The sequence below is a fragment of the Rhineura floridana genome, chromosome 8 (genome assembly GCF_030035675.1).
Source record: "Rhineura floridana isolate rRhiFlo1 chromosome 8, rRhiFlo1.hap2, whole genome shotgun sequence".
Taxonomy (NCBI): Eukaryota; Metazoa; Chordata; class Lepidosauria; order Squamata; family Rhineuridae; genus Rhineura; species Rhineura floridana.
Genome location: NC_084487.1, coordinates 37,793,816 through 37,818,448, shown reverse-complemented (window position 1 = coordinate 37,818,448; position 24,633 = coordinate 37,793,816). Strand labels below are relative to the sequence as shown.

Here is a 24,633-nt window from a genome sequence, read left to right as displayed (position 1 = left end):
GTACTTGAATCAATTGAACAAACTAGACTTCTCTTCAAAGGAAGGGAGATCAGAGAGAATGACAATACTGATCATTCCCGCAGGCTTTCCTCATAGATGTTTCTTCATTAGTATGGGTAACTTCCAGGTTTTTTTTCAGTACAGTATAAGATTGGGCAAATTGCTGAAGGGATGATCCCACACAGCTGGAGTGCTGTAGCCCATTGTAGAGGCACGACGACTCACTATGTTAGGGTCCCACACTCTTTGATGAACACGTACCCTCATGTTAGATAGCCACATAGCATAGGGGAAGGAAACCCAGGTACAACTTTGCAGTGGGATCCCAACCCCAGCAGAACACATTCTATAGATTAGACTAGATTAGATTAGTGCATGGTTGCTTTAATGTACTAAATAAAACCCCAGATTTTCACCTGTGCACATGAATCTATACACAATGTTCAAATACTCCATTCCTATTCATACGTGCAGGGATGGCAGAACTGGAGCAAAGATACTGTTGCATCCTCTCTAATCCATGCCATGGGCAGGTGGCAGGTGGGGGGAAGAGAGGTATCATCCAACCAGGCCCTTTGTTACTGGTCATCCTAGAGGGAATTTCAACATCCAATCTAACCTGATAAAAACCAGGGTTCCTGTGTAACAGTTATACAGAAAAGGGGTTTTGTGGCAGGTCAACAAGCATGTGTAAGAAAGCCAGCATACCCCCCCCAAAAAAATGTTTAGCCTTGTCTGTCTTTACATCTGGTTATCCTACTTCCGTCTTCCCCTGCTACCACACCCAGTGGAGAGGTATGCAAATGTCCTCTATGCCAGGATGACCTTTGGAGGAAAGACTGCATAGAGCCGAATCAAAAGAGAGAGTAGAGTATTGTGGATAGGATGGGACATCTACAGGGACAATCTTCCCCAAATTCTACATCGAGTAGGGAATTTTTTTCAGCCTGAAGACTGCAGTCCATTCTAGGCAACCTTCCAAGGGCCACATGCCGGTGATAGGCAGGGCTGGAGGCAAAAGTGGACAAAACAATGAATCTAAATTTGACCTTGTACCTTGAGTGTTGGACTACAACCTGGGAGACCAGGGTTCGAATCCCCACACAGCCATGAAGCTCACTGGGTGACCTTGGGCCAGTCACTGCCTCTCAGCTTCAGAGGGTGGCAATGGTAAGCCTCCTCTGGATCAGAGCTTGGAAAAGTTACTTTTTTGAACTACAACTCCCATCAGCCCCAGCCAGCATGGCTACTGGATTGGGCTGATGGGAGTTGTAGTTCAAAAAAGTAACTTATCCAAGCTCTGCTCTGGATACAGTTTACCATGAAAACCCTATTCATAGGGTTGCCATAAGTTGGGCTCAACTTCAACGCAGTCCATTTCCATTTTTCACCGTAGCCTTGCTTCTATGGTCACTCACACACCCCGATTCATCCTCCAACCAGGCAAGCAGGAAACATTATCAGAGCGCAAGGACAGACTCCAGCCAGCCAAAAACACTCAAGAGGGTATGAAGCAAGGCCACTGAGATGTGTGGCCCGAAGGAAAGAGGATGCAGCTGGAGAGCCTGCGGAGAGCCCTAGGGGCGAGACGAAGGCTGCACACACACTGTACATTTCAAGCTCGTGGCCTCCACCAAAGAATCCTGGGAACAGCAGTTTACCCTTCACAGAGCTACAATTCCCAGCACCCTTAACAAACTACAGTTCCCAGGATTCTTTGGAGGAAGCCATGCGCTTTAAACACATAGTCTATACGCAGCCCTAAAGGCTTGGTGGGTTGCATTTGGGGCTAAGGTTCCCCAACTTTGTTCTGCTTACTTGTGTACCTTGACAAGGGTATTTATTAGGGCTGTCACCTGATTAAAGCTAGTTGAGTTGAATCAGTTAAATATGCATTCATCTGCATCCAACACTACAGCATTGAATGAAAAAAAACTTTTTTTTCTTGTTATGGTGCATGTATACGTTGAAGCGGACACCATCTTACAAGAGGCATGCCTTCCCATGTGAGAGTGAGGGGGGGAATGTCTCTTCTAAGATGCGTATCATTTGCCGTTTTAATCAGTACTTACATTTTTAAAAAATGGTTAAGGGTTCAGTTAATTAGAGATATCTTTCTAGCTGACTGAAATGATTTTTTTTTTGCATTAGCAGATGATTTTGCTTTTGTGTTTTTTTTGGTTTTTGTCTCATTTTATTTTGAGCCACTTATTCAGAGGTGTTGAAATTGTAATCATATGCTGGGTGAATTAATGTTATTCAAACTGTTGTACAACACCTTGGAATTTTTTAATGAAAGATGGTTAAGGGAACAAACAAACAAATAAATAATCTAATCTAGTGAGTTGGTTGCATTCCTCATATAAGTAGAAAAATGCCTCCATCCTCAACCCAAGATGTAGTACAAATCCACCAAGCTGTCATGTCCCCCACCTCAGAGTCCCTCAGAAGGACTCAGATTCAGATAAGAATCTTCACTCAGAGGGGAACCCTCAGCACACTCTTATACACTGCCCCAGCTTGAGGACATGACTCATAATCCTCGGAGTCTGAAGATGATAACGTCTCCTGTTCCACAACCACACAGGAGCATATGACTGCAAAACAGGTACACCTGTCCCAGAGGTGCAGAGCCACGGGAAGTTCAAGCCTTTTTAAAGGCTTCAGATGACTCTACACATTTGCTGAAACATCTTCCCAAACTCAGCAAGCAGGGCCTTCTAGGAGCTCCTCAGGGTCCTGACTGACCTGGTAGATGAAGTATTCATTACCACTTCCCCTGAGGACCCCAAGCCCCAACAGAACAGGATACAAGCTATCATCTAAGTGTTCAGGGCCAGCCCTACCATTAGGTAGAGTAAAGGGGCTGCCTCAAGCGTTAGATGCTGGGGGTCGGGGATGAGGTGATAGGGAGCTCAGGGCAGGCTGTAGAGCAGGTCTTCTAAGTTAGCTTCCTGTCCTCAGGTGTGGTGGAAGATGCTGTCCCATCATCAGTGTTGAAGTAAGAATCAACTGCCACCCCGGTCAATTCCTGTGTATGGAATGGGGGGAGGGAGAGAGCACCATTTAGTCCTTTGCTTCAAGCAGTAAAATATCTTGGACTGGCCCAGTAAATGCTGCACATTTCACTATAGTGATCTCCTTCCTTAAACTGATAACTAGTGCCGCTGATCTTATTTTACTGAAGCCATCCTGGCTGGAGACATAGCTGTGGAACACCACAAAGTCACTGTCTCTTAGCAATTCCCAATCATATATAATGTTATAGTTGGGAGGAGGGAAGGCAGTTACTACTAACAATGAACTCTCTCAGCCATGCTATTAGGCTATTCTCTGCCTGATCCCTGTTGGTGGTTATTATTTGTTTCCCGCACGTCTGGCAGTATTACAAGGCCCCAAATCAAGTTACTGCACGATCTCCATCTAAGAAGATAATGGGCAATAAGCCTGCAACCTTTGCAAAGAAATAAAATAATTTAGCAAAGTTAACACTCCATTCAGCTTATGTTCAGAACCCAAAGGCACAGCTTGAGCAAAAGCGCTAATGGAGCCAGCCACTGTGACACCAGCCCTCGCACTCCCTCATTCATTAATCTGCTGCCACACCAGCTTGTGAAAATGAACCAAAGCATCCGTTTCAGTGCAGAGGAAAAGAGTGAATGATCCCACTTAGATTTGTTGCTTAATTCTCTCTAAACAGTTTTCATCGCTTCCCAAACACTGTAACTCTGAAATAATAATAATAAGCAGACTGAGGCAACATTGTCTGAAAAATATTTTGACACTTTTTTTCTAGAACACCACTGCTCAATCACTTTTAACGTACTTTTGCAGTTTACATAACATAAAGGAGTCAGCTGCTAAAAACTATTTTCTTTCAGCAAGCTCACCCTGGCATGTAATTTTAATATGCAATTTTAACATATGATGTTATTATATATAATTGTTTTGAAATTGAACAATCTATATTTAGTTTTTTATGTTAACGTTTGTGGTGTTTGTTTTTATTGGGTTTTTTAATGAATAGTTTAGATTTTATAAACTGCTTAGAGGTCTTACATTGAGTAAGCAGTATATACATTTTGTTAAATAAAACTAAAAATAAATAAATCCTCTCAAAGGCTATAGAGATAAGTGGGACTGTGCTATCTAAGGCTGCAATCCAATACACACTTACCAGGGAGTAAGTCCCACTGAACTTGCTCACCAGCTAGGAATGGGTGAGAAATTTGATTCAGTTCACATTTAAAACTGAATCTATCGACTTTGCACTTTCTGAAACATGAGAACTGAAATACAGCCATCCTTGAAAATTCAAACTTACCCAAATTTTGTGATGCAGTTCTGGAACCAATGTTTACCAAAAATGTATATATTAGGGGAAAGTGTGCATAAAAATGAATATATTAGTAAAAATAACATACAACATTGCACTATATTAGGAAAATTGTTTCCAAAAAGGTGAACATTGGCCAAAACAGCATACTAAAATGTGTTTTAGAGGGAAAATGCAATAAAATTCTGAAGAATTTTCATGACTTTTTTTATCGCAAATTGCTGCAGAAATGTGGAGAACTAAATTTAAGACTAGAAAATGAGAAACTGAGAAAAATGAAATTAGCAGATTCTTCCATCCCTATCACCAGATGAGATCATCATCCGATGCCCTTCTCTGAGTGCCTCTGAGGCCAGGCGGATGGAGGCTAGGGCAAGGGCCTTCTCTGTATTGCTGTCCTGGTTGTCTTTTAATTGATTAGGATAGGTATGAATCTCTTAAACAGATAGACTGATACAATACCAAGAAAAACAAATGGATGGATGGATGGCAGTTGGAGTTCTATTGGACCACACCTACTGGCCCATCCCAGCCTCCAAGCATTCATCCAACTATACGGAGTATGCATGCAACCATACACAGAATATTTACCCGACATTTTTGCACATAGGCTCTTTATACATGGTTGAATGAATGCATGGAAATTGGAGGATCACTTACCTTCCACCCATGTTGCGTGTGTTTTTTTTAGAATAGTGTCCCTTCTCCTGGTACTCACAGCCAAACTAGACATGACATCACGCAGTAGCCACGGGGGAGCCCTGCAGCAGCATGTGAGGATGTGCGTGTGGGGGACACAGTACTCTCCTAGCAGCAGCACTGTGTTCGCCTGCACTGGGATGGTGGGGGGGGGAGTTCGGGGTTGGTGGCGTTGGCATCCTATAGGTGCACACTCACCTGCAGGATGACAACCCCAAGCTCCTCTGACTAAACTGCTACTCCACCCTGGTGAAGACAGTATCACAATGTGTGCATGCTGCTGCCACACACATATACAGCCTGCTGCCAATGCTTGAATGGCATAGGGCCCACAGGGGGCAGGGAAGAGGAGTTTAACCCTTTCCTTATGTGCTGTGGTCCTGATTGAAATCACTCCTCCCTCTCAAGCTGCTGTTTGCATTGGGGTTAAGACATAATTGGAGCCAGGGGAGACTTCCCTTCCAATGCAAACTCCTGGGAAAGGCCATTTTCATCAGTACCATTGCAGAGAGGGAAAAGGTCTCACCCTCGGTCATCCTGATGCTGCCTCCCCCCTGGCTGCTATTTATATATGTTTCTTTAAAATGTGCACATTAATTGCATTTATGGTATTTCTGTGGCATCTAGTTTGGCCCTTTAGTTTTTATGTTTTTCCTACATATATTATTCCTTCTCTCAGGATTGTTCTCAAAATTTGAAAGGTGTCAGGGCCCAGAAGGATCAGAGGAAAGCAGCAGGGTGCACAGCAGGCATGGGCAGAGTCCAGAGGCAGCATCTATGGGTCTAAAGCAGGGCTGGGAAATGTTTTTCATCCCAAGGGCCACAGCCCCTTCAGGACAACCTTTTGGGGGTCACATGCCAGTGGCAGGTAGGCCCAGCATCTTGTGGGCATGAATTCCATAGTTTGATTTCATGTTGTGTGGTGAAGTACACATACAGAACTCTTTAAAAGCTCAGTGCCCAAATTAACAGTTGCAATGGGTTGTATCCAAGTAACTTCTACTCAATGTCATGAACCTAAGTTACCCATGGCCATTAATTTCAATGGGTCTCCTTTGAGCAGAATTAGTACTGGGTGCACGCAACCCAATAGGAATTTATTGTGTATTTATTTATTAACTGAATTTATTTATTTCACAAAATTTATATACCGCTTGAATGTAAAGACCTCTACTTGATTTATAGAGCTGCTCTATAGCATGAGTTCTCTGAGATGCTCACAAAAGAGAATTCCACCAATAACAACAACACTTTCAAAATTCCACAAGGATCAAAATGGGATCTATCACTGTCTACTCACCAATGGAGAAACTGCCAAATAAAATTCAAATACATAAGCAAGGGCCCTCATCATTTACATATTAAGGATCTCCATTATTAATAAATAATGAATATTTTAAGAGTAAACCATAGGTCATCCAACCAGATGCAACACTAATCCACTAAAATTGCAGTGAAAAAAAGATTAACTCTAATATTAACAATGCCAGTTATATTAAAAAACACTATTAAAATGACTTGGTGTTTTGAACATTTCTTCCTGCAGCAATAGGAAAGCCACTGAGCCCTTCAATATCAGCCTTTCTGCTGCATAAAATTGGACCAGTTTAAGAAGATTTACTGCATGTCATATATAGTGCTTCTATCTACATCAATTTCTACACAGACTAAGAAGTCAGTGGCTCAGTTAAAAGTTAAAAGTGATTTGTCATTACAAGTCCAAGATAGCCCATGCCTTAGGCTTCAAGTTTGAGGGGCCTTTGGCATGGTGGCTCCTTGGATCTCACATACCAGTGGGATCTTCAGGTCATCAGCCAGCCCCTCATTTCTTTCTTCTGTTTATTCTCTTTGGACACAAGGGGTGGAAAAGGTCTACCAGTGGGAGAGGACAGGCCTGGCATCATCAGGAAGCACTGTTGGGCAGCTGACAAGGGCCTACCTACTCATTGATGCCCCCTTACCCTCCTTGCCTTTCTCTTCTCCCCCCCCCTCCTCTTCCACCTTGCTGTTGTTTTTGGAGGTCCTGCTGAACTGCCCATCCACCAAAGGGATGGAAGACAGGACTAACCACTGCAAAAGGAAGTGTCCACTGGCATGGGGGGGGCTTATTCTGAAGGCCCCACAAACCTATACTGAAGGCCCCACAAACCTGGAGCTGATCCTGGAAAAGGAACAGGAGGCTTCAGGCTATGAAAGTTGGGTGATGGAAGAGGAAGACAACAGTGTTGTGAGAGGTACAAGACTTCCAGGGGTGCCAACACTTACCAAGGGTTTGGTTTCCTTGGAAATAAGATCAGCAGAGACTGTGGTGTGTTATAGGATATATGGTTTTTATTTACACATATTCACAACCTGAGTGTAAGACGGAGGAGTTCACAGCACTCACAGTCCATAGATCTTACTCCCCATCGCCCATAGCTTTCGGGGTTCCTTCAGACACACAAAGCAAGCAAGCCTTTCTGTCTCTTTTCAGCTTCCAGCCTTTTCTCAGACTGACTAACACAGTCACACACACTACTTTCTTCTCTGAAAGAGTTCTTACACTTGTTAATGGGGGCATTTGACAGATTTGGCTGAATCCATAAACTTATGGATGGAGCTAGTCTCACCAGTAGAGCAGGTTTCTTCCTTTGCAGATCCCAAATCAGAGGCTGGCAAGGGGATTCATAGAAATCACCCATCTCAACCCTCAATCCCATAACAATAACATATCTCCCATGCTTTTTAGCATTTATCTGAGAGGTATCACCTGGGGATTTGGACTTCAGTGTCATCAATAAGCGATGACGCCCAGGTCTGTCTGACCATTGTATCTGAATCAGGAGAGGCTGTGCAAATGCTGGACTGTCCGGAGGCAGTGATGGAGGTGGATCTGGGCCAATAAACTGAAGCTGAATCCCGTAAAGATGGAAGCACTGTGAGTAGGTGATTCCACATGTGGGAATTAGGTCGATGGCATGTTCTGGATAGGGTAGCACTCCCCCTGAAAGCACAGGTCTTGGCCTAGTGCTCAATTCCACATTCTCCATATTCATACTCCATTCATGCTAACTATTTTACCAAACACGCAGTAACTAGCGACCAAAACAATGTAGAAGACACAAAAAACCAAGAATGGGGGGAAAAGCAGTCCAATTTTATTAGCGGTGGCTGGCACCTACCTTGAAAATGGGCATTTGCCTCTGCTATATGTCATATTGTCAGTTGCTTCAGATGTCTCGTAAAGACATATCATTTTGTCCCAGGTTTTCTCCTACCCTTAAGTTGGGACTTTTGTTACTGAATTTCTCTCTTTCTGTTTTTATAATACTGCTTAATTGTTTTTATAATACTGCTTTATTGTTTTTATGGTTGTATCTGTGTTTACGATACTGTTTTATTGTTTTATATAGTATATCTGTATACTGCTTAGTATTTTTTATTTATTTTTAAGTATTAAATATTTAAATACTTATTTTTAAGTATTTATTTAAAAATACTTTTAAATAAAAAACTACATGCAAAAGTGTGTATACTGGAAGAAGTGTGCACTACAATGGTGACCAATTTTGGGGAATATTTTAAAAAAACCCACACACATTAATGTTGAAATGTGGCGACCTGAACATATGAGATATATCCAATGAAGTCATCCCATTAGTGCAAGAGCTTCTGCTTGCACAAGGAAACTCCCCCATCTCTCCTTTCCCTGCACCCCCAAAGCTACTTTGGAGGTTTGAGGGGAACCCCAAGAACAGATCTGGGTGGTGCATGGGGTGAACCACGGGTGGGGAGGTTCTGTTGCGCAAGAGAAAGTCCTTGCACAAACAGAACGACTTCACTGGATACATCCCTAAGCTTGGGAAAATGAGAAACCGAAAGAAACCAAAATTGATAGATGTGTCCACTCATCATAACCTGCCTTAGCAAACAATGCCCTGATAAAATGATTTCAGAATGTCCAGGTACATTGGGGGATTTGAAAGTTAGTTATTGTTATTGACTACTGAGCTACAGATTATTTGATTTCCCTGTTGTGGATTGGGACTATGTTGAGTCGGTGAATTTCAATGGCAGAATTTGACATGCTGCCTTTAACAACAACAGCAGGTTCATAGACTTTGCATATTGCCATTTATTTGGCTGATAGCTAATGTAAACTTAGATCAGAGTGGGAAAAAACCAAAAACCTTGGCATCATCTGACTAACCAATGTTGATTTTAACAGGAGACTCCCAGGTAAAGGGGAAAACAGGCTCTACAGAAAACAACCATTGTAACAAGAATATAATGGATATCAAAACAGGTGTATGGTTCCGAACAGCTGTTTGTAGCTTGAAAAAAATCCAGGTTGTACATTTGCCCTAGTTCTTTCCTAAATACACAACAACTATAATAACTTCCACCCAAAATAAAACTACAATTCAGTAACACTACACAGAAAAGCCAGGACCAAGCCCTAAAGCAAGGTCTTTGCCTATTTCTGAAATTCCATAAGGCAACTCATCATAGCAATATTTAACATCCTTACAACAAGGAACTTGGGAAATTGCCTTATACGAAATCACTGACCCATCTAGCTCAGTACTGGCTCCTCCAACCCCCACCCCAAGCTTTCTTAATTTCAGCAGTCTAATTTAGCGGGGAAGATTTTGATTGTTGCTGTTGCAATTGTTAAACAGTTCGGAATCAGAAACTCTTGCTGATCTACTGCAAATAACCCAGAGATACACCTTCTGCCCTTCCTTTGCCAAGGCTCCAAAACAGGGACACAGGCAGGCAAACTGGAATGAAATTTATATTCCACAACAGGACAAAGAAGTGGCAATTGCATGTGATAGATAAGCAGCTTCCTCCTGACCCCCGTATCCTTAAGATGCACGCTGGCCTATAAGCAGTGTTGGCTTCAGGTTTTGGAGGGCCTTTGGCAAGTCATTCTCCATGCCCCCCCCCGCAAGTCATCCACACTGCAGCAGGTCTAGGTGACTCTTGCTAATGGCCCTGCTGGGGCATAGACCCTTGACAGATGTCCAACCATGTTGATTCTTGATGCCAGCAGCGCCTATTAGAAGAGCCCTGCTGGATCAGGCCAGTGGCCCATCTAGTCCATCATCTTTTTCACACAGTGGCCAACCAGATGCCTGTGGAAAGCCAGCAAGCAGGACCTGATTGCAAGAGCATACTCCTGTGGTTTCCAGCAACTGGAGCTCAGAAGCCTCCAAATGCAGAAACAGAGTGTAGCCATCTTGGCTAGTAGCTTTATTGATAGTTCTATCCTCCATAAACTTGTCTAATTTTCTTTTCAGGCCATGCAAGTTGGTGGCCGTAACTGTCTCCTATGCGAGCAAGTTCCATAGTTTAAACATGTGCTATGTGAAGAAGTACTTCCTTTTGTCTGTTCTGAATCTTCCGTCATTCAGTTTCATTGGATGCCCACGTGTTCTAGTGTTATAAGAGAGAGAGAAAAGCTTTCCTCAATCCACTTTCACCATGCCATGCATAATTTTATATACTTCTAGCATACTACCTCTTATTCATATTTTCTTAAACGAAAAAGGCCCAAATGCTGTAATATTTCCTTATTGGGGAGTTGCTCCATCCCTTTGATCATTTTGCTTGTCCTTTTCTGAATCTTTTCCAACTCTACAATATCCTTTTTGAAGTGAGGTATACACAGCATTCCAAATGCAACCGCACCATAGCAAATTATGACATTATGATATCAACGGTTTTATTTTCAGTTCCTTTCCTAATGATCCCTAGCATGGAATTTGCCTTTTTCACAGCTGCCGCAGACTGGGCCAAACTCTTCACAGAGCTATTCACTACAACCCCAAGGTCTCATTCTTGGTCAGTCACTGCCAGTTCACACCCCATACATATATATGAAATTGAGATATATATTTTTGCCCCAACTGGTATCACTTTATACTTGCTTACATTGAGTTTGCCATTTCATCACCCATTCACTTAGTTGAGGGAGGTCCTTTTGGAGCTCTTTGCAATCCCTTTTTGTTTTATCACCCTGAACAATTTAGTATAATTAGCAACCTTGCCACCTCACTGCTCACCCCTAACTTTAGATCAGTTATGAACACGTTAAAAAGCACAGGTCCCAATACTGACCCCTGAGGGACTCCACTTTCGGCATCCCTCCATCAGGAGAATTGTCCATTTATTCCAGTTCTCTGCTTCCTGATATTTAACCAGTTCCTGAGCAACAAGAGGAATTTCACGATCACTGAGTGGTTTATTGTCAGAACAGAAGGCTTTTCTCGACTTGACAGGTTCACAATTCGTTCAGAAAGGAAGCACACTGGAATGCTGTCATTGTTAGGGCTCGACATGTTTTTGCTGATCGGGGTGGTGATATGTGACCTGTTCATTCTTGTCAAAAGCTAATCTCAGAGGGAGTTGCCTAATCTCATAGGTGGCATTCCATGGAAACAGAACACAACACTTAACCATTCAGATCTCGATTAGCTTCCACTGAAGCTTCACTATTGGCGATCAGCAAGAGCTACATCAAATAAGTTTGCTTGAGAACGGAACCTTTCCAGACGCTTGAACAGTATACACTAAAGGAGGAAGGGTAAACATCCAATTCAACAAATTCTGTGACTTTATATAGTCTGCCTCCTCCTACAAACTCCACTCTATCAAATTCAGAAGGCATATCACAACATCAATATTCATTCAGGGGACCAATCCTATCCACTTCTTTTCAACCATCACATTTCAGCAACATTTGGTTAAGTTAGTGCTGGGCTTTGCCACCCATTCATCTCTGCTAGGCTATGGAACAGAATGTATTTTGAAAAGACATTTTAGAGTTCAGGCCATTAAGGGTGATTTAGAAAGATGGGGGAAATTAAATCTGTCCTGTTTGTCCAGGGTGAACTCGATCAGGAAGGTGATCTTACTGAGCTACCTGTTCTTGTTTATTGCACTACCCCTATCTGTAGGCTTGAGAGAATTAAAAAGTTGGCAAAAGATTCTGGATAATTTTATATGTCAGGACAAGCGCCCCAGAATAGACATTTATACCATGCAGGTCCCAAAGCAAATGGGAGGCCTAGTAACGACCACCTTAAGGACCTCCTATGAGGCTTGCACAGTTAAATTGACTGAGGTTGGAGTTATCCCATGAGAACCAGTGTGGCGTAGTGGATAGAGTTTTGGACTACGACCTGGGAGACGAGTGTTTGAATCCCCACACAGCCACAATGCTCACTGGGTGAGCTTGGGCCAGTCACTGCCTCTCAACCTCAGAGGAAGGCAATGGTAAACCCCCTCTAAATACCTCTTACCATGAAAATCCTATTCATAGGGTCGCCATAAGTCGGAATCGACTTGAAGGCAGTCCATTTACATTTAGAGTTATCCCATAAGGAGGAGGAAGATATGTACCATCTTGAACAGCTGTTTATTGAATCTCCTCTAGAAAATCTGATGTGGTTGTTAAGAAATAAGAGAGGAGAGGCCATGTAACAAAACTTCATACCATCCCAATTATTGAAAACATGAGATAGAACTAAAATTAAGCTAAGTCCAATTAGCCTCTGTAACAAGACACCATAGATTTGGCAAGATAATTCAGGTAGCCAAGTTTAGCAACTGGGAAAAGTATGGGATGTCAACATTTGATGACTTAATTGAGAATGGTTGGATGCTATCAAGGCAAGAAATTTATCAGAAAACGATGGGATGGCAACCTTCATGATAGCAGTATTTTCAAATATGGTATTTTTTTTGCTAGAAATACTTCCTTCAACATTCACATTAAGACAAGAGACAACATGGGGAAAATGATAATAAAGAAAACAAAGGGGATTTTGTCAGAAGACATTGATGCCGCCCTGGGCTCCTGCTGGGAGGAAGGGTGGGATATAAATAAATAAATGGATCTGTGAAACAAAAATGTAATTGGTAGAATGAGATGGGAAAGAAATCTGGGATGGTCCATTTCAGATCAACAATGGAATAAGACCTGGAGTCAGGTGGAAACATCATTAAGTCTATAAGTTAGGGAGGCACAATATAAATTACTACTGCGGTGATATTCTGCACCGGCAAGATTAAATAGAACATATTAAACAAACCATTTTAAATGTTGGAAATACACAGCAGAGAATGCACATCTGTTGCACATGTGGGGGGAATGCCCAATTATAACTAAGTACTGGAGGCATATATCACTGATATAATAGGGACTACATTGAGATCCACACCAATACTGATTTTGTTTAATGCAATCAATGATGAGTTGGCATTGAATCAAAAACCACTAGTGTATTTGCTGTTGGTAGCTGCTAAGATACTGCAAGTTAGAAAACTGAAGTATCAACAAGCACCAACAGAGTGGGAATGGTTAACAAAATGCTTTGATTTGGCAGAAAGGGACACATTAACAGAGCTGGTTCAAGGAGAGAGGGAAGACTATAGTATCCTGAATTTGCTGAAAGATGGTGTTGCTTTGTTGAATATTGGAATGTAAGGTATGGAATATGAGACTAGATAGAAAGTTGTTTCAGTAAATAATATAAGCTTTAAAAACAATTGGAAAAAATAAAAATAAAAAACCATACATTTACGGCTTCAGATTTTCACATTAAAAAATCTACATCTCCAAAATACATTTTGGAGCAGACATGGGAGACCTGTGGCCCTCCAGATAGTAATGGACCATGGGCCAAACTGGCTGGAGTTAATGGGAGTTGGAGTACAACAACATTTAGAGGGCTTCAAGATGCCAACCCTGTTTTACAGCCACTGTGGTTCAGCGAAGAAGATGGAGAAGGAAGAGAAGAAAAAGCAGAAGAAAATATTGGATTAAGATAAGTTAGAGACTTGGGTTTCACAAGGTCTTCAACAAATTCCTTGTGAGGCTTTTTAATGGCTAGTGAGTTATTTGTCTGGATCAAGATTTCATGTTTTCTCTTTTTCGGGCCATTGTATTACTCTCCCCACCCTACTTATACGTCTTTTGCCTGGCCAATAGGAACAGCTGGCAGGGAGGTTTGGCATTATAGACCGCACCTCCCAGCACCTGTGCCGCGGCTGCATACCAGGATGGGGCAGAAGTGGGATAGGGTGTTGATGAGGTTGGGGCAGGGCCTGCCGTCCAGTGGAGCAAATCTAGCACTCTGCCTGTACCACTGCAGCACTGCCACCTTGATGCCACCCAGCCCCCACATCATCCTGATAAGTGGCAGTGACGCTGGTGACGGTCCCTTGACAGCCACTCCTGCCAAAAGTAGCCCTGAGGCAGGCATTCACAGGCCCTGTCCAGGACATTTGGCTGTCTGAGGCTGAATAGCAAATGACACATTCACATCCCAAAGTTAAGGTCTTTGCCAAGGCCTGCCAAGTTGTTTGGGCACCTGAGGCAGAATATATCACAAAACCCTGGCAATAAAAATACAATCATAATTTAACAGCACAACCATAGTCATGTCTACTTAGAAGAAAGTCCCAACTGGGAAAGCTGGGGCCTTCCATGTCTTACTGTTTTACAACTCTCATCAGCCCCAGAAGGCCACAAGTTCCCCAACCCTGTACAAAAGGTCAGCTTGAAAATCTTCATTCCCACTAAGGGTTAATTCAGTGATGCAAATAACAGTCATTGGACTACAATTTCCATCATTCCTGACCATTAGCTATGCTGACTGAGGCTATTTAGAGCTGGAGTGCAACAATACCTGGAGGGCCACAGGTGCCCATCCCAATTTTATTATTTATTTATTTGTTTATTTATTTATTAAATTTATATCCCACCCTTTCCCCCAATAGGGGTCCAGGGCAGCAAACAAAAACACTAAGAACACTCTAAAACATCTTTAAAACAGACTTCAAAATATATTAAAACAAAACATCTTTAAAAACATATTAAAACAAAACATCTTTAAAATATATATATATTAAAAAGGTTTAAAAACACGTTAAAAAGCAATTCCAACACAGAAGCAAAATGGGATAGGGTCTCTACTTAAAAGGCTGAAAGAGGAAGGTCTTCAGTAGGCGCCAAAAAGGTGGTACCTGTCTAATATTTAAGGGGAGGGAATTCCAAACGGTAGGTGCCACTAAAGGTCCCCTTATGTTGTGCAAAATGGACCTTCTGATAAGATGGTATCCGCAGGATCTCAAGAAAGATCTCTTCCTCCTAAACACAAATGCCTGTCTCACTCAGGAGAAAGTATGCGTGGCCTAAATTAAGATTTCTTTTTTGCTCTTTGTTGCCTGCTGTTTTTACACTTTTTCTTTGCCTTGGGGTTCTGGAACATTCTATTACTTCGCATCCATTCTCTTTCCCTTTTAGAACATTTATGTAGATGTTCTTTGTATTCCACAACTTTCACTCAGCTTAGTCACGTCGGCAAACAGCACCTCCTTTTCTCTTTCATCTTTTGTATTTTTCATTCCTGACCCCAATTTTGTCTTTGCTAGTATATTGCTGAATCTCCTCACTGTTGCTCCCAATAGTTTCTCTGCTCTCAGAAACTCTGTGCCTTTCCAGTGGATCAGTTCCCACAGCGCTTCCTTCGCCTAGCACTGAAGCACTGCTGGCTTTGATCAAGTTCTGCGGATGGCTAAATCCCATCTTCACAAAATGGAAAGGGGGTGGGGGACACCAGCTTTCCTGACTGGAGAGTGCTAGTGACCTGTGGCCCTCCAGATGCTGCTGAACTACGACTCCCATCACCTCAGCAAGCAGAGATGCTGGCGTTATCTTCAAAAAGCCACTCTTTGAAAAATGTGGTGCCCCACTCAATTGGAAGCCCTGCCTGCGTTCATGCTGAGGTTCCTTTGTCCATTCATTTCCATGTAGCTGCGCATGCTTGCTGCCTCGCACACAGAGAAGCATCCCTTCCACTGTACTAAATGATGGAGGCTTACCAGAGGAGGCTTACCAGTGGGGGAGCTCTGTGTCCCTCTGTGCTCTCTCCTATAGCCATCAGAATTTATTGAATGGTGGTAGGGATGGCTGTTGGGGAGGGGTAGTGTCACAGACCTGACCTCCCAGCACCGGCATCACTGCTTACTGGGAGGGGGTAAGGGAGTAATGAGGGTGCTGCAGGCTCCGTGGTAGCTCAGTGACAGAGCATCTGCCTTGCATGCAGAAGGTTCCAAGTTCAATCCTTGGCATCTCCAGGTAGGGCTGGGACAGAATCCTGCCTGAAGTCCTGGAGAGCTGCTACCAGTCAGTGTAGACAATAATGAGCTAGGTAGACCAATGGTCTGGCTCGGGATAAGGCAGCGTCCTATGTTCTTTCACTTGTGGGCCTGCACCAGTCCAACCTCACTCCTTCCCTGCTCTAACTTATCCCAATACGCTGGTACCAGGAAGCCAGGCCCCAGTAGTTTCCACCCATGCCAGCTGCTCCTGTATGTGGGCTAAGAAACCATAACTGCTGGAAATCAGTTAATTTGAGTGTGTGTGTGTTTTAAAAAAGCAATGCTCAGAGTTGCAGCCACATAATCCGTTTCATTTACTTGAGGCCCTCAAATCAAACATTCTCTTATTTTTGCCCAGGCGAAAATGTAATAAATTATTCATCACAGCAGACTAGATTCCACTGAAGACACAACGTTCTGCAACAAGATACAGTCACCCTGGTCCGGATAAAAAAGTCTGTGCAATCTTGCAGAAGTTACAACAGGTTGTTTCCCAGATTGCCACAGGTCTGATAAAGCTGCCAAAGTCTCATGGTCCATCTTACCAGCCACAACTTGGCATCTCCAGTCATGCAAACATATTGGGAAATGGGCCAGGTATCCTTATGGAATCCAGCCTCCAAAGAACCTAGAACATGGCAAGGAAGAACCAGAGGTCCAACCCAATAAAGGGATGCAAAAGCTCTCAAGGAAGAATGCAGCTGCAGTCACAACTGCAGATCAGACTGTCAGCAACATCTTCCAACATGGGTCTGATTGCCAAGCCTTCCCAGCACAGATGTAGTCAATCTGAGCTGCAAGCAAGTTTTGATTCAATGGGGGTCACAATGGGGGTGGCGTGGGGAAGGACAGAGGAGGCAGCTTATCTGCCGGCTACTGCTCTGACAAAGACATTCCAATCTGCATCCTGCGAGAGTATTGCTAGCAATTTTCCCTTGTGCAGTGCTGAAAAAGATTACCTATCTTCCTGTTCCAGCCCTGGTGAAGGGCAACAGGGTTGGTTCCGTGAACAAAATCGATTTACCTTTTCTCCCTCTCTTAGCTTTCAGTCAGTACCTCTCCCAGCTGACCTGGGCAAGGCAGAATGCTGGGGCCCACAGCTGCAGACGTGTAGGACTTGATGGTGTAAAAGATTAGAAGGTTCTTCCAGAAAATGACCATTAGCTCAACAGATGTGTGGTTTTTGATAAATTGTAGTTTGTGTTAGTAAAAATGACAGATGTAAGGTGTTGAATAAGAATTTAAAATGTGTTTGACTACCTCAGTATTGTACTTGATTCTCACATGCTCTTGCATAGTGAAAAGCACAAAAGAAAAAGTGACTTTGGGCTGCTCTCACACATCCTGCACCTACTTGTAGAACACATGGTTGTGAATGGGGAGGTTTATTTGTTGATTTATTCTTACTGCTTATGTTGCCCTTCAGGGCAAAACATAATTAGTTTCATACAAATACAGGATAATTTAGCTTCCTATACATGGGAGAGGCTCTCAACTATGGATGGGCAAATCTATCCATTCAGTTTCTCTGTTTCTAATTTTTTCAGTCTTAAATTCAGTCCGCATCAGCTTGCAAATTCTTTTTATGAAAAGCCCTCATGAAAGTTAATCAGCATTTTAGTACAAATTTCTCTTAGTATATACATGTTTGTTTGCAATTTTGTCTAATATGCCAATTTTTCCAAAGCATATTTTCCCTAATAGTTGTATTTTCCTTAATATAATGCACATATTATTTTCACTGTTATGTGCATTTTATGCACACTTTGCCTTCGTATATGCATTTTTGTATACCTTACTTGAACTGCATTGCAAAATTCAGAGATGCACATGTTTCTAAGGAAGGAGGCATTTCACTTTGCATAGCATTTTGGAAAGTGTGAATTAGGAAGCTTTGCCTTTAACTGTACACTAAATCAAATTTCTCCCCCATGCCTGCTCTCAACTGGAGTTGTTATCTAGGGACAATGGAGGAGTGCTTGAGTGCTGTTTCCTCATCCTCTGATGGCTTCCACAATGGCAGTGATTTGACGGACAACCACCTCCAAGGGTGGGTAACTCAGCTACATCAGGATGGACTCAATGACCCAGATCACACCCAATGCAGAGATGCGTGCTTGACCCACACTCCTCTCCTCCATGGGGCTCACAGCAAGCCAGTGCTCTGCTGCTCAACAGTGCCACTTCCAGCACTTTTCCTCACACTGTGGCAGCTTTTCTTAAAATGTTGCATGTTTCAACCATGTTCCATTATCATAAACCACCTTGAGTACCCTTTGGTAGGAAGCTGCCTGTGCCCGAATATTTGTCCACTTGGGCCAGTACTGTCTACTCTGACTGGCAGCTGTTCTTCAGAGCATTTCCTAGGCAGAGGTCTTTCTCATCACCTGTTACCTAATTGCCTTTACAGTGGAGATGCCATGCACTGAACCTGGGATCGTTTGCATTAAAAGCATGTGGCCTACCACTCAGGTATGATCGCTTCCCAAAGTTGGGAAACTGTTAAATGAATGAATGAAGCAAGCTGCTGCCACACCCATGTCAGTCTGCAGTCCAGGTGGGATGGACCTTGGCTGCTGTAAAACACCTCTCAAACAATGTTCATGGTTAAGACTTTGAACAATAAGCAAAACTGAGATTCTAATTAGAGAGGACTTACTAGAGTGAACAAGGACCTCATTAGTCTATGTCTAGCTTTGATACCACACAGTCACAACTGCTTTTATATATGCTAAAAAAAACCCTTTGAGTGAAAGAGTTAATTACAGGGGGATTCTATTCATTTCCTGCAGTTAATTAAATTTGTATGTATTTTAATTATGAAGATCTTAGAGAGTTTTATTTTGGCCAGAGGGGCCTACCAGGATTATTCAGTCTCTTCTATCTAGGTGCAGAGTCATTAGCACATATTAGAAATAATAATGATGGAAGGAGGGACTTTGGGCAGATGACGACTTTGTATAACTGCTGCTCAAATTGTTGCCTCCTTTCTCTGTCCTACATAAATGACAGTGCAATCTAAGACATGTCTACTCAAAAGGGAGCCCCACTGAGTTCAACAGAGCTTACTCCCAGGTTGGGATGGGGAAGAAATTCGATTCAGTTTGCATTTAAAGCCAAATCTATCAAAATTAAGAGATTCAGCAGGCATCCTCGCTTTTGACTTTCAGGCATCTCTTGAAGACTTTTTTTTGTGCTGACCGGCCTGTGCAGCTGTTTAAAATGGTTTTTCAGAAGCCAGTCATTCCAATGATTGCTTTAAAATGTTTTTATGTTGTACACCACCCTAATGCTTTGTGAGAGGGTGGTAAATAAATACTTTTATAAAGTAAAAATTTTTTAAAAATTGTATTTCCCAAAATATGAGAGCTGAAACAGCCATTGTTTGAAATTTGCATTTGTCCAAATTTTACAATGCAATTTTCCAACCAAGCACTGTTTATAAATATATATATATTAGGAGAAACTGTGCATAAAAATGTATATATTGGTGAATGTGATAGACAAAATGTATTATATTTGGAAAACTTGCTACAAAAATGTGTACATTGGTCAAAACTGCATACAAAAATGTGTTTATTAGGATAAATTCTCACTAAAATGATGAAGTATTTTCATGAGGACTTAAAAAAAATCACAGATTGCTGCAGAAAAGTGGAGAATTGAATTTAAGATTAGAAAAATTAAGACACAGAGAGAACCAAAACTGACAGATCCTTCAAGTTAATTAGTACAGCCTTTAATTTTGCAAAGGCAAATTTTAAGGGTTTTAAAACTCAACATTTTAATTTTTGCAAGTAGCCCCTACTGCCTAACTTCCTCCCTGGAAGGATCTTACCCTTGTCACAATGAATGGCAGTAAAGTCTCAGGCCGGCTGCTACTTATAGCTGGCTGTGGCAGCAGAAGTGTGAAAGCACCTAAACTAAAAATAAGTGATAGTGGAATGCGGAGGGGGTAGGGTGTGTTGGGAGTAAAACACCAATGCTTGTAATAAATACTCTGGAGCAGGGTATGTCTGTGTGTGTGTAGCAATAGACAGAAAGGCAACCTTTTCTTCCTTCATTAAAATAACCACTTGTTGGTATGCAGGTTGTTTTTTCCTCAGGCTTTACTTCCTTCCTTGTTCGTGTGTGTGTGTGTGAGAGAGAGAGAGAGAGAGACTGACTTATGACTTAATAATAGCCAAAAGCTGTCTGTACTTAGAATGGCTTATGTTTCTTTATTCTTTCAACCACCAGGCTTACCAGACTATTCATTTCTGCACTCTCTTGCTATATGTACCGTGGGTGGAGTACAAGAACATTTTGTAATGTTCTAAGGCAGGGGACAGTGGACACTTTGGGGGATGGAGGACACTTTTGCAAACCAGGAAAATGGTTGTGGACAGTAGCATAGTAGCAAATTCAGGAGTGCAGGGTCCCTTCCTGATTATCACAGCCACACCCACTCCCCCCCCCTTTCTTTTTGCTGCTGGGTTGAGAATGAGATCCTTGTAAATGCCTCCTCTGACAACAAGAAACATCCCTTGGAGCCAGTAAGCATCAGTGGAGGCCGGTCCATTAGGGCAAGTGGGACACTGACCCACCAACCTCAGTGATCTCTGCCAGCCCTCACTTCCCTACCTTCTTACTTAAAACCAGTTCAGGGGGTCATTGGCTGTCAGCTTCTTCTTTGTCTTCAGTCTGTGTTGCCCTTGCAGAACCTAGCAGGGAAGAGGATGGTGGACAAAGCTGGAATGAGTTGGCTCAGCCTGCCGTTGGCTCTGGCTCCACCTACTGCCAAGGCTCTATGTCTTCCGCCCCATCAGCCACGACTGATAAGCATTAAATGGGAGAGTGTTAGTTACTGAAAAGAGTATTCTCAGTAGCTGACTTACCTCCTTTCACTCTGATTCGCTCCAATCAGCAGGAAAGGACAAAGAAGCATGTCAGAAGACTTTTTGCAGTGGCTAATAGACTACCCTTTTGTGCTGATTGGCTTGCAGGATGCTGGAGACATAGGGACCCTACTCCCAAAAATGTAAAGGATTTAAGATCCCCTCAGACCCCAGGTGATTACACTCTTGGTTGTGGACACCACATACACACCCCACAACCAAGTACACACTGCGACCTGATCTATTGGCTACCACAGAAGGAGTGACTTATGGTTTTCAAAAATAAAAGGTTTCCTTCAGCGGCACTCGTTTCTATTAAAGATGAAGTTTCACATTCCCTTCAAAAAGGTGCTACTTGCCATCAAATGCACACACTCTTTCTCTTCACAGCAATGATAAACTGTGTTCACTCTCTGAATGTAGACTATGGAGCACAAAGCATACAAAGAAAATACTCAGAACTGTTTATAAAAGCATTGGCTATCACAGGGATGCAGGAGAGGGAGTAAAATCATACTTGAGCTCTCAGAGCACCACCTATAGGCCAAATAGGCAAGGCTATAGGTTTAAAAATGCCACAAAGGCTCCATTATTGTTTCACCATTCAGATTGACTAATTCCTTGGATTTTTGTGCTTTATTCCCAAAGATTTATATGAATAGTAAGCAACCATAAAGAATGTGTTCACATGAGCCATTTCTCTGGAATTGACTTAATTCACTCAGGTGTTCTGGAGAATCCAGACACTTGCAAAAACTACTGCATTCGAGTGCTTTCCCTGCAGTCCTCTTACGTGTGGATTGGCAAAGTGCTACTGACTCACCTTGCACGGGAAAGGTGGTCTGTGAGGCAGTTGGTGATGAGCAGCAAAGCTTTCACCTTTCTATATTGCTTGTCCTATGTTGTAAACATGATTGTACAACCACTTCTACTTACTTACCCTACTACTTACACTACTTACCCTACACTGTTGCCACCCTTTCAAAAAAGTTAGTTCAAAAGATGTTATTCAGGAATGGTGGATGAGATTTAGGCCCTCTGACTCCCGTTCAGTATAGAGATGATAAGCTGGATTTTAACCTGCATTGCTGCTGTTATATGTCCTCCAACATGGTCCTATCCCCAGTAATTAACAGGCAGTGTTTGCCTCTTTTTCTTTTTTTTATATCATTTTTTTTCTGCACTAAAGCATGTATTAATTTAAAACTAGTACACACGTTCAAGGGCTTTTTTGGCAGTAGATTGCAATGATTGATGCAATAATGCACCACCCATCTTCCTTTGCCTTGGGGATAGGCACTGCAGGATTGTAATGGGGAATTTAGCACTGTGCATGTGGAACCTCAGTGATAAAGTTGCTTCCAGCTGAATGCAGAAAAGCCTAATTGGAAGGCATCATTGTAGAAGGTGTAATAGGAGCTACCCAGATAAGAGGTAAAATATCAAAACTAAAGATGTTTCACAGAAGCTTAACTTCACTAACTGAAAGGTAGCTGATGTTCCAACAATTTTCAGGAGGAAATAAAACTATAGGGAAGCTTCTGAGAATCATGAATACAGAGCATAGAGTAAAAATAAGGACTACTGCCTCTACTTGCATTACATGCATGGCTACTTCTGGTGCCACAAAAGGTAACATGGCCGCTTGAAACTCGCCTCAGTTTTTAGGAGGGGGAGACCTGGCATGGGGAGCAGCTGGGGTATGGTCTTCTCTCATTTCCTTCCCAGCACAAGATAGAACTGCACTGAAGAAGCTCCTGTTCAGTAGCTGATGTGAGAAAAGGCCTAACGAGATCTTGAGACTGCACAGGCACTCAGGGGAGGAAAACAAACATAAGAAGATACCCATCAGAGCCAGCCAGCACAACCAATAGTCAGGGATGATGGGAATTATAGTCCAAAACATGTGGAAGCCACCAGGTTGGAGAAGGCCGATTATACCATCCTATGTCTGTTCAGAAATATGTTATAGTCCTGAAACCTGAACCACAATGTCTCTTGCATTATTTAATTTTTGCCTGGCCCCATCACTATACTTAAACAGGCAGGGACAACTTCCTATCTCAGTTTATTAAGCACCTGTGCAAAGCAGGAGTGATAAAGGTGCAGGATGAAATTAAAGTGCAGGACGAAATGCACCATCAATCAGTATAAAAAAATGGAACTCTCCCATCTGCTGCTGGGCTCCCCATATTGTCTAGCCCACATTATTGCAGAGGCAAAAGGGAAAAGCACCAAAGTGAATCGTGGCCACGATTTTCCACACTTCCAATCCAACAGGACACCATCCCTGTGGCCACTGTTCATACTGCAAATTCACCCAAAACAAAAAATATTTTGTTAACCCCAACACTGGAAAGCATATTCAAATCCAGGACTTCTTCACCTGTAACTCTGCAGGAGTTATTTACCTTATTTCCTGCCCTTGCAATCAGATTTATGTTGGGAAGACATCGAGACCATTAAAACCCAGAATTGGGGAACATCTTTGCAATTTAAACATCAAAGAATGGGTGCTCCATCGGTTAGACATTGTGTTGAGAAACAACATAAGGCAAATGCTATCGCATTTTAGGCCATTGAAAGAGTTGTGGGCAATGATAGACTACTCAGCAGGAGAGAGCGTTTCTGGATTATCTCCTTGAAAAGTCTGGTACCTTTGGGGTTGAATGAGGATTTGGATTTCTCCGAGTTTAAATAAAATCTAAAACAAGGGTCCTATTTGAAATTTGGCTGACTTTCTGTAACCACTGAACATATCAGCCACTCACTGTAAGTACCAGCTAGATCAGCCAAATTTGTAAGTGCAGTGATTGAGCAGCTGATCTGATCTATATATTCACTATGGACACCAGCAGCATTTGAGTTTGGTTTGTGGTTTGTGTTTAGTGTGGAGCTGGACAAAGAATTTGAATTGCCTGGACAGAGTAAAGAAAACAGATCTCCACTGGTCAGTATAGGGCATATATTTGCTACTTCTGGGGAGGGTGAGAGAGTTTTGTGTCGTAGCTGGCTAGCACAAGAATTTGCTTTGTTTGAGCTGCATAGCAGTTTCATAACATATTAGTCTAATGTTAATGCTTAAGGATACAACATAATGGCTTTTTTAAATGTATGTAAAGTGAGTTATATGGAATGTGGTCTTTAAAAGCATTTTGTTTATGTTTCAGACCATGGTGTTGTCTCTATGACATTGATTTTAGTTTGTTTTAATGTTTTTAGCTCCTGAAGGATAATTCTGAAACGCGTCGAGCTTACAATAAATCTACTCAGCCCCCGAGCCTGTCCCTCTTTGCTGCCTAGCCCACATTATTGGCCAATTAAGGAGAATTTTCTTACATTCTATACCAGGATGGCTAACCTGTGGTCCTGCAGATGTTGCTACAACTCCCATCATCAATGACCGTTGGCCAAGCTGGCTGGGGCTGCCAGAGATGTAGTTCAGCAGCATCTGGAGGGTCACTGGTTAGCAAACCCTGAGGTATATTTAACACTGAATCAGAGAGAGAGAAGGGGGGGAGGGAGGGAGAGAGAGAGAAGGGGGGGAGGGAGGGAGAGAGAGAGAAG

General features: G+C 42.5%; 1 long non-coding RNA gene across 1 annotated transcript; it reads right to left on the bottom strand.

Annotated features, from left to right (window-relative positions):
* Nucleotides 1-2,265: 2,265 nt before the first annotated feature.
* On the bottom strand, nucleotides 2,266-17,232 carry LOC133363384 (uncharacterized). Its single transcript, XR_009757663.1, has 2 exons — nucleotides 17,149-17,232; nucleotides 2,266-3,031 (listed from the first exon to the last, which is right to left on the bottom strand). It is a non-coding gene; the product is annotated as an uncharacterized LOC133363384 (long non-coding RNA).
* Between the last annotated feature and the right edge of the window lie 7,401 nt (nucleotides 17,233-24,633).